This window comes from Bidens hawaiensis, unplaced genomic scaffold (genome assembly GCF_021521415.1).
Source record: "Bidens hawaiensis isolate Kalapana, Puna unplaced genomic scaffold, B.hawaiensis_p1.1 tig00036184_1, whole genome shotgun sequence".
In the NCBI taxonomy this organism is placed as follows: Eukaryota; Viridiplantae; Streptophyta; class Magnoliopsida; order Asterales; family Asteraceae; genus Bidens; species Bidens hawaiensis.
Window position 1 is genome coordinate 84,029 of NW_027496304.1, and position 7,823 is coordinate 91,851.

General features: G+C 34.6%; 1 pseudogene; it reads right to left on the reverse strand.

The window, feature by feature from the left end:
* Window positions 1-268: 268 nt before the first annotated feature.
* On the reverse strand, window positions 269-1,358 carry LOC143588200 (putative F-box protein At3g49980; annotated as a pseudogene).
* Window positions 1,359-7,823: the final 6,465 nt, after the last annotated feature.

The following is a 7,823-nucleotide window of genomic DNA, read 5'->3' on the forward strand; positions in this document are numbered from 1 at the left end:
AACTCCTCGTAAATCAAATAAAAAAAATAATTACTATAGAAAATTTATAGTTTAAAAGCATCATTACAAGAACAATATATGAGACTCGAATTAACCATCATGATGGAAAAAATATTCTTAATAGTTTAAAAAACATGATGGAAAAAAACACAAAATTCTTAACAGATTAAAAAACAAAGTTATCATAGACAATCGATATCTAAAAGCATTATTACAAGAACACTACATTACATAATCAAAAAGAAAAATATAACAAAATTCTTAAACATTAAGTTACATAATTTAACATCAAGTGAAACTCAAAATAAAGACATGGTGAAACAACGGTCTCGAGAAACATTACACCCTTATAACCATGGAACCAAGTAACCGGATAAAAACATTCGAAGGGCTTTATGGTCATTACGATTTCATAAAGCTTATCTCGATTAGTCATCACAAACCAACTTAACCCATTTGTCATATAATGTGTTATAGAGAACCATAATGATAGGGGGATTGGAGGACATGGGAAGACTTTAATCCAATGCTCGCCTTGTAGCATCCACAAGTTAATTGACATCTCAGCTAGGCCAGTGGAAAGAAACATGTGAAGCTGTTTGTTTTTACACTCACTAAAGTTCCCTGAATTATTCCTGTTGAAGGACCTCTTGGAAAGCTTATCTCCTTAAACTTCTCTGACTTAACATCAAAAGAAATTACCACATTTTTACCTCTAACCCAGCAATCGCAAATAGTGAAATATAGAGTATCACCACATAAAGTATCAAGAGACCAATAGAAATTCCGAATGATGTACTTAGGTCTTGTTATGAAAGGTATGTTTCTCCAAGAGTATCCTCTTATGGAATAGACATACACACTAAGCACACCACCTGTAAGCTTCACATGCATGACCTTGTAATCATCGTAAGCGTCAATGAACAAACCAATAGCATCAACAATATCTTCAAAGAAGCCATGGCCATCAGCTGTTGACAAATTCTTGTATGAATTTTTATCGGATTCCATAGAAGTAGCTCAGATGTATGATTCAACCAAACACACAACAATCCATCCAAATTTGAAAGAATAGAGACGTCATTAAATTGGGAATTGAATAGAAAAGAAATGATGGTGCTAGGCCCATTAATGCCAGACTGAAAGTTGATTAGTAGAACAGAGCATGATAGGTCACCAATTAAGAGAATTCTCTGATTAGATGAAACTAACGAGCGGGAACAATGTATCCTTACAAAGTCCTGTGTTGACAGTAGGGCATACCATTCCTTACAAACACATTTCGAATGGCCGACAACCTTAGCTGGCACCCTTGCTAATATCTCAAACAAGATTATTTCAATAGAAAGGTCGACCATGGTGCTACCTTGGTTTAGATACTATAGACACCATATATCTATTAATTATGACATAACATAGAAGATTTTTGGCTAATAAAAGTTTGTGTACATTTTGTGTTACAAAGAGGATTTAAGGAAAATAGAGAAGATTTTAGGCTAATAAAGAAGGCAAACAACATGATATAAGACATGAAAATATTATGCAAAGTAAAACATAGTTCTTGTATAAACATGTAAAAAGATTTCACATCATCCACACATGCAAACTATAACACTGAAAGGCAATAAACACATCACGTCATTAAAAGGAAACAAAGCACACAGACAGCATAGCGTTTGTAATAAAGGAAATAAACATAAACCAACGAACAATTCTAAAAAACAACTACGGGGCTGTTTAGTAGAGTCTGAATCTGAACCATTAAGAGGCAAACCTCTGAATCGGTCAGATTCAGAGCGTTTGGTTAAACCCTTGGGTCTGATTCGGTCAGATATTTACCTCTGAATGGTTCAATGTGAAATTGATGCTGAATGAATCAGATGGTTGTTGAATGAAATCAAGACCAAATTACCCTCCATTTATAATCCAGCCACCATGCGTGATGAGTCGTTGTCGGAGAACCAGCAAGGGCTCGTCGGAGATGCGGCTCAAGGTGAAACCCTAACCGTCGTTACCCATTATCGCCGTAAAACTGACCCCAGCCACAACCGAACACAGCCACCACAACCTTTCACCATTTATTGTTGCACCCACCCTTCCAATTTCGTCATTAACTTGGTCACCGGAAATCGATGACCGAAAGGGTAAGAGACGAAGGGGAAAGGTTATGTTATTCAACAAGAGTGCCAACACACCACCATCACTAGCCGCCATGCACCGCTGCTTGTTGATTTGCACCACGTCAATAACCGTTGTAGTCGGGGTCTTGTTTTGTTCGTCTTTCGCTACTGGGAAAAGGGTATTCCTATTCTCAACAGATGGTTGTTGAATTGGGGATTCTTGAAAATTAGGGCCAACATATATTATTACCTATAACAAACTGGTAAAAGGGTATTCCTATTCCCATTTCGTTTTTTGTTTAAAGAAATAAATAACAAGCTGGTATTTTCTTTTTCATTAATGAATACAAATCATTTTGTTAAAATCGATCTTTTTGAATGAGATTAATATCAAATCTACGCAAAGGGGTAAAATAGTAATTTTGCACAGTTATTCAAATGTCTAACCAAACAGATACATTTCATTAAGCTCTTATTGGTTCAGATCATTTTACTCATTCAGACCTCTTACCCATTCAGCACTTAATAATTCAGCGGTTTGCAAAACAGCCCCTACGTTTGGCTAAAGATTAGGGGACGTTAGCATCTCCAAATCTGTGCATGTAGTGAACTGAGGTGGGTCTTCGGTTGTTTTCTTATAGTTCTCTTCGATAGTGATCAATCTATCGAGAGTCTCTTCATAGTAGTTGCCCTCGCCTTTTAGATAATTAGCGGACCTTGGTATTTTGACATGCCAAATCTGTTGAGGTTTTTGAGGTCCACCAACTCAAACTATTTTGACTATCGTATTCATTAAGCTCGATCGAAGGCATGCCATTTGTGAATTATTTGATCAGGTTTGTGCTGTAGGCATTCATCTTCCAAGTCTTTAAGCAGGTCAGGTAGCCCGTTGGTATACGTTCGTAAGTTGGAAGATCTAATTCTCTATTGTTTTTATTAGATGTGTAGATCTTCCAAACTTTTCCTTTCTTCCATATGGTCCATTTCTGACCATGATCACGTTTGAACGACGCATATCTATTCCATTGATTTTTACGAAGATAAGATTCGAACGTTGTTGGAAATTTGTTGGTAGATAGATTGTATAGGTTGCGGTCGGATAGTCTATTTAGTGCTTCATTTTTTAGCTTCATTAAGTGTTGGAGGCTATAAAACTTAACTTGACGTCCAGACATTTTCTTAATCGTGTAAGTTCTTAGATATGCATCAAATCCCCACCAGTAAATAGCGTGCCTAGTGAAAAACTCATTTTGCAAGGATGACTTAAACTTGACAATTTCTTGCACATCCGGAATATTGCATGTTCTTACAAGCCTTGGTGGAGATGAAGACTTGAACCATGAGTTTGTTGGAGGTTTGTTACTACAAATTTCTTCCTCAGTCACTGCGATGTTAATTTCTACAGTTTCCATATTTTCTTCCATGTCACCCTCCTTGTTTTGATCGTTGACGTTAAAGATCTCAAGATCGGATGTTCTCACAACGGTTTCCTTACTCATGTTTTCAGAACCTGCTCGTTTAGCATATGTCAACTTCTTGAGGTGTTGGGGTATCTTTTAGAAAACCATGTGTTCTTATGAGTTTAAAATTTAACTTTTTGCTACAGCTACATTTATTTGTTTGGCGTTAAACATTTCAGAAATCTTGATTAGTCATTAATCTTAGTAGCTGATTCAGTTTGTTTTAGGGTTCGCTAATTGATTTCAAGTCTTGTTACATTTTTAACATTGGGTCCCAAGTTAGCGGTTTCAATTTATTAATAGGAAAATCATAATCAAATATTTATATAAAAAACAGTCACGTTTTAGCAAAACAATCCTTTAGTATTGATTTATAACAGATAAAAAATCATATCTATATCAACTAACAATAGTTCTTTTTTAAACTTTATTTTTTTAAAAAGCTAAACTTTCATTCAACCACAAAAAAAATACAACGGAACAGAAGAAAACACAAGGGCTGAACTCACACCCATTCAATATTTTTCATCTAAATAACTAAATATAGTAAATCAGATTCTTGCCAATCTATTACTATATGTAGCCAATATTATTGATTACTCTAGAAACAGAAAAGCAAGTAAGATTCTTAACTGCAACTTGATTGATTAACACCCAAACTAACTCTTAATCACCTGCTGCATGCAATCTCTCGGCTCAATCTGCACATCATTAATATCATTTTAATTCTTAGTAAACTCTTAATTTTTTTGACATAAATTCCTATTTTCTAAAAAAAGACTAAAAAAGACCAAAATTTATACCTCCTTTTAACAATCAACTACCCAATATTTTTTTTCTTGAATTTTCTTTTTGTTCCTTCAAGCTTTTGATAGACCTGGATAATTACCGTTAATTTTTGTTTAATCTTAATCACCTTTAACTCTTATAGTATTCAAAAATAGTGATATACAATGAACTTGAATTCTAAACCTTACTTTGATAACGTGGTTTTTAATCACAACAGACTCAATATCAACCCCGAAACAACGATTATAGCCTAGAATCTGCAAAGGATTAAGGATTTCAATAGGCCCCAAATCCTAAAAATCCACAGAAAAAAAAATGTTATAACATATTCTTGCACTAGATGCCTACATCTTCAAGTAATATGTCATGTAACACCGAGAATTAGATTTAGAGACTTACCTTAACAGTTTTGGGAATGTGGATGTAGCTCTTGTTTCATGATGACAGTCCCAAAGTCTGTGATGGAATACAGGGAAACAAAATCCAGATTTATATAAAAAATCGAAAAAAGTTTTAAATTCAAATTAACTCTAGGGTTAAAAAAGCATAATCATATTATACTTACATCAACCTAGAACGACCATCGCCAGTTTAGCACCAACGTTAACCAACCATAGGCGTGTCGTGAACAAACCCAATACCCTAGCCGGAGCGCTTCTGACCTTTTAGGTTTCCAAAATCGAACTCCCTACACTGAAAAGATCCAGAAGAAAGGGAAACATGGTTTAACAAAGAAGCAAAGATTTCCAAAATAAAACTCCACACACAGAATAGAGAATACCGAGTCTATAAAAATCGTTAAACAAAGATAGAAATCAAATCCCCTAAATACCATACATGAGAGTGCGTGGACGGATTGATGTTATTCTCCTTTGATTTAAGAGAGAGAGAGAGCAGATCATGATAGGAAATTTTCAGAGGGAGAAGAAAGAGAACAGATAGAGAGAGCAGATCTTGAGTGCTTCATAGAAAATATGAGAGGGAGAGAGCAGATCTTGAGTGCTTCATAGAAAATATGAGAGGGAGAGAGAGAGAGAGAGAGAGAGAGAATAGGTGGGTTTGATTTTTAAAATGTGACTTGTGTATTTTGTCGGCCATTGCGTGTTTGAAATGGAAAGGACCTTTCAACTTTAGTTACATTGCATGCTTGTACAATAAGCATTATTGATTGTATTTTATGACCTTTGCATTACCATGTTGTACATTATACATTAGGATTAATAAAACTATTACAATTTTCAACATTTGACACTCTCTCTCCAATATGTATTATAGATACCTATATATAAGTTCATGATACGGATCGAGATCATGTTTCAATGATAACGAACTAATCCTACTCTTTAATGTATTAAGCGAAAATTAATACAAGATGAAAAACAAACGATAGATATCTCGTTTAAGCTCAAAGTTTATTGACAGTAGTCACACGATACAAATGATATTACAATTAAGCACGAGCTTGACTGGATCCGCAAATACAACAATAAAGGCAAATGATCCAGAAGATTAACAAACTAACAAAGTATTTATAGACTAGCAACAACCACAGCAACCGTATGTCTCAAATAACTCGTATAACCATGCATTTTATAACATAAACGTGTAAGTCTAGTAGTCCTATAAGATAATAGCTTTCGACATATACGTCCAAGATAGCAGCTAATCTATATGCGGCTAACAGTTGCCGCATAAGTCAACACCATGCACTACAACTTCTATGTGAACATTAATTTGTCAATCAATACGTGGAGAATAGTAAACGCATAAGTCCAATTCCCATAATAAAATTATACGTCCATGCAGTTTATACGTCCATCATCATTAACCATACACATGCAGATCAGCGTATAATATACTTACACGGTCAAAACATATGCACTCAGTTTGTTACTTATTCATTGTGCATGTTATTTGCAAAAAACCCGTTTCTTCGTTTAACACTACTATTAATTCAACCACTAACAAGACGAAAAGCTAAAGATGTTTCGTGTATCAACAGACTCCCCCTTGGATTTTTCTTCGTCTTTATTTGTTTATTCAAACGCTTTACGTTCTCGAACCTTCAATAACAATGGTTTAAACTTGGTCATTCAAAACAAGAATCAACCGCACTACTATCGCATTCCGATCTTCGAATTTCAAGTTCTTATCTCCAACACATATCGTTGAATCATCAAAATACAAATAAGGACAGCGTATACGTAAACTTTTTCGTCTATGTTCTTTTTAACATGTAAGCTCGGATACGTCCAATTCATATAAGTATGTAGAACCAAATAACGAATACCACTTGTACTTACTTATATATGGATGATAGGCGATCTAATGTGAAAATAAGGTATAAACATTTAAGACTTGTAATCATCAACCTCCGTTGATATGATATTATCAATCTTTGGTTAACAACGACACGAAATGCATCAAAAATGATGAATACGAGATAAACATCGAGTTTCTCAAGTAGAATCGGAGCCACACTGCTCTGATACCAATTAAAAGTTCATAATATGGATCGAGATCATGTTTCTATATTAACGAACTGACCATATTCTTTAATGTATTAAGCGGAAATTAATACAAGATGAAAAACACGATAGATATCTCGTTTAAGCTCAAATTTATTGACAATAGTCACACGATACAAATGATATTACAATTAAGTATGAGCTTGACTGAGTCCGCAAATACAACAATAAAAGCAAATGATCCAGAATCTTAACAAACTAACAAAGTATTTATAGACTAGCAGCAACCACAGCAACCGCATAAGTCTCAAATAACCCATATACCATGCAGCATAAAACATAAACGTGTAAGTCTAGTAGTCGTACAAGATAATAGCTTTCGACCTATACGTCCAAGATAGCAGCCAATATATATGCGGCTAACAGTTGCCGCATAAGTCAACACCATGCACTACAATTTCTACGTGAACATTAATTTTTCAATCAATACGTGGAGAATAGTAAACGCATAAGTCCAATTCCCATAATCAACTTACACATTCATGTAGCTTATACGTCCATAATTAACCATACAAGTGCAGATCATTGTGTAAGATACTTATATGGTCAAAACAAATGCACTCAGTTTGTTACTTACCTGCTGTGCATGTTCTTTGCAAAAACATGTTTCTTCGTTTTACACTACTATCAATCCAACCACTAACAAGACAAAAAGCTAAAGATGTTTCGTGTATCAACAGACTCCCCCTTGGATTTTGTTTCGTATTTGTTTGTTCAAACGCTTTACGTTCTCGAACCTTCAATAACAATGGTTTAAATTTGGTCATTTAAAACAAAAATAAACAGCACTACTATCGCATTCCGATCTTCGAATTTCAATTTCTTATCTCCAACACATATCGTTGAATAATCAATATGCAAGTAAGGATAGCGTATACGTATACTGTTTCGTCTATTTTCTTTTTAACATGTAAGCTCGTATACGT